The sequence below is a fragment of the Etheostoma spectabile genome, chromosome 6, assembly GCF_008692095.1.
Source record: "Etheostoma spectabile isolate EspeVRDwgs_2016 chromosome 6, UIUC_Espe_1.0, whole genome shotgun sequence".
In the NCBI taxonomy this organism is placed as follows: domain Eukaryota; kingdom Metazoa; phylum Chordata; class Actinopteri; order Perciformes; family Percidae; genus Etheostoma; species Etheostoma spectabile.
This window is the reverse complement of record NC_045738.1, coordinates 27,500,881-27,503,619: the sequence shown is the minus strand read 5'-3', so window position 1 is coordinate 27,503,619 and position 2,739 is coordinate 27,500,881. Positions and strand designations below refer to the sequence as shown.

Genomic DNA, 2,739 nt, shown 5'->3' with positions numbered 1-2,739 from the left:
GGGAAGCAGGTGGAAAACATCAGGTAGTCACAAGAACGGGAAGACACAGGAAGTAAAACTCAAGACAGGACGAGACAAAAAACCCGACCCCAAAATTAAACAGGAAACAGCACAAACAGACACTCAGGGGAACACGAGACCAACACAAGACCGGGGAGAACACAAGACCAACACAAGACAGGACAACAGAACCAAAAAGGGGGAAAAGAGCCCAAAACAAAACCCCAAACCACAACACACATCTTGGATTTCACAGTGGGGTTAGCTCTATCAAGGTTAGCCATTGTTAGCAATAACAGTTGATAAGAACACATTTTATTTTGCATACAAACAGTGTAACAACATGTCCACAGATAGAAGTTGGACAGGACTGTGTGTAAGACATTGTAATGAGACCCAAATAAGACTAAGCTAATAAACTGTATCTTACTACAGCTTTCAACCGCCGAAGTCTCTCGTTAGCAGTTAGCTGGTTCTTGTAGGCTACTTGTCGCAAAGTGACACATGCACAACTCACATCTGCACCCGACGCAGTGTAGTGAGTGACACCTCTAACCAAGAGAGGAAGGAGGCATGTGATTGGCTGAAGAAGAGTGGGCGGTTACTAATGATGAGAGAAACACCTTTAATGTAATATATAACAGACTTTTCATAAAAGCATTTTTACATAAAAATGTCGAGGTAAAATGATATGAAAATAAATGATAAAAATACCATTTCATAATGAATGGTTGCTTTAATAATTTCACAGATTGTTGGTTCATTTATATAATTTACACAACTTGTTCATAGGATTATTTAATTCCCATTGTCTTTTGATTTATTTGGTATTGAACACCAACACTAAACGTAGTTACTAGGCATCTGTGGACGCTGTTGACACATTTAAAAAAGCAGCTCCACCTGTGTGAACTTAACTTTGTTTAACTTGTCCACTGTCCCATTGTGTCTCTGTCGGCTTTATTCATCTTTTATTGAGAAAACGTTTGTGATGTTTGCTCTAGGGCGGAGCTTTCTAAATACATATTTCCAGGGAGAGTGACGACACCGCTGCAGCCCTCAGACAATAAATACACTCTAGACTGAAGACTCAATCAAATAAACACACAAGCACATGGAAATGTCCAGATAAACGTACCAGCACCATCTTTATTACTCTTGTATACTGTATGATGTCAGGTTTTACACTGTTGTGGTTCCAAAACAGCAGTCTTCTATGTCTTTGTGAGGGGCAGAACTTTCTGTCTTTTTGGTCTTACATTTATTTTTATTTTTTTAAAACCAGTGTTCAGGTTAAACATTCATAAAACATTCAGGTTTGGGCCATAATTGTTTTTAAAGAGAGCGTAATGACTACTTTAGTACATTAGTACTAGCAACATGCGGCATTAGTTTAACCAGGTTAAAGTATAAATTATTATTATTATCTAAAGCAGAATTGGGAAAGAAAAGACAGCTCCATGTTGACATCACTCACATTGTCTGCTATTTACAACCATTAGACTGTGCCGTGCAAAGTATTGGTTAAACTTGGACCTACTGTCCTTACTACAGTTGTGCACCCATGCTATACTGTACGCATGGTGTAAGAGTTTAATGGAGCAATAAATGTTAATGTCACAGCCTAATCAGGGGTTCAAAATCAGTGAATTGCCACCTGAAGCACCTTAAGGGGTCGCAAGATGTTTATATTTGGCAATATGATAAACAGGACCGCTGAGCAGACGTTATTTTCATGACACATAAAATTACTGTGTGTGGTTTTTTTTTCACATATGCATAGCGTTTCTTTATTTTCTTGTGAATTACTGGATCATTTTGGTTCTTCTGTAAGTACATTACGAGTTTTGTTGTCAAGCAGCTGAGTTCTAAATCATATGTGCATGCGGGGTGTTTGCATGCGTTGAAGACATTTTCAACCACCTTTTTAAAAAGCCCAGCTGGTCCTTGAATAGAAATAATTGCGTAGAGAGGACTTTTTTTCCAAGATCAGTGCAAGAACTTGGTTATTCTGCACCAATGCAATTTTTTTTGTATAGTTCATGTATAAACGTTTAATAAAACTATGTACGTGACATTTTCCATAAAATCAATAAAAACTCCACTTTGAAAACAAATGTCCCTGTTGCAATTTATTTTCAACTACAAATCTGGACCATTGCCACATACACACACACAAATGACAGAAATTTGTCTGATAGAAGATTCAAAAACAAAAGTGGACTGTTGATCGCAGGGGCGGCATAAAAAATTTGAGAAGCAAGCTTGTGACGTTGGACCTTGGAGGTCGTTGGTTTAAAACCCAGGACAGGATCAATTTGGGTGGGGTAGGGAATGATCAGCGCTGAGGGACACGCGTGGAGCTGCTCAGTGGCATGTGTGAACGTGTAACAGTGTGAATGCGACAGGTCGACATTGCAAATGTGAATTTGTTTCCAATCAGCTTACCTTGATGATGGTTCATTTGATCAAACACAATTCAATTTCATTCATAGAATCAACTCATAACAAGAGTTATCTCAAGCCACTTTACAGATAGAGTAGGTCTAGACCACTGTAATAATTTACAAAGACCCATCAATTTCTGTTATTCCCCCAAAAAGCAAGCATTTAGTGCAACAATGTGGGCAAAAAAAAACTTCCTTTTAGGGAGAAACCTCGGACAGACCCAGGCTCTTGGTGAATAGAATAGAATAGAATGCCTTTATTGTCATTATACACAAGTACACGGTGCTTGTG

General features: G+C 38.4%; 1 protein-coding gene and 1 long non-coding RNA gene across 2 annotated transcripts in view; one reads left to right on the top strand and one right to left on the bottom strand.

The window, feature by feature from the left end:
* ankdd1a (ankyrin repeat and death domain containing 1A) overlaps positions 1-1,605 on the top strand; it is a 21,390-nt gene extending 19,785 nt beyond the window's left edge. Inside the window, exon 15 of the mRNA XM_032518486.1 lies at positions 1-1,605. This exon is cut by the window's left edge and continues 1,040 nt beyond it. The gene's annotated coding sequence lies outside the window, so the exon portion shown is untranslated.
* Positions 1-2,082, bottom strand: part of LOC116691130 (uncharacterized) — a 3,581-nt gene extending 1,499 nt beyond the window's left edge. The window contains exon 1 of the long non-coding RNA XR_004332431.1: positions 2,072-2,082. This is a non-coding gene — a long non-coding RNA (uncharacterized LOC116691130). The remainder of the gene's footprint in view (positions 1-2,071) is intronic.
* Positions 2,083-2,739: the final 657 nt, after the last annotated feature.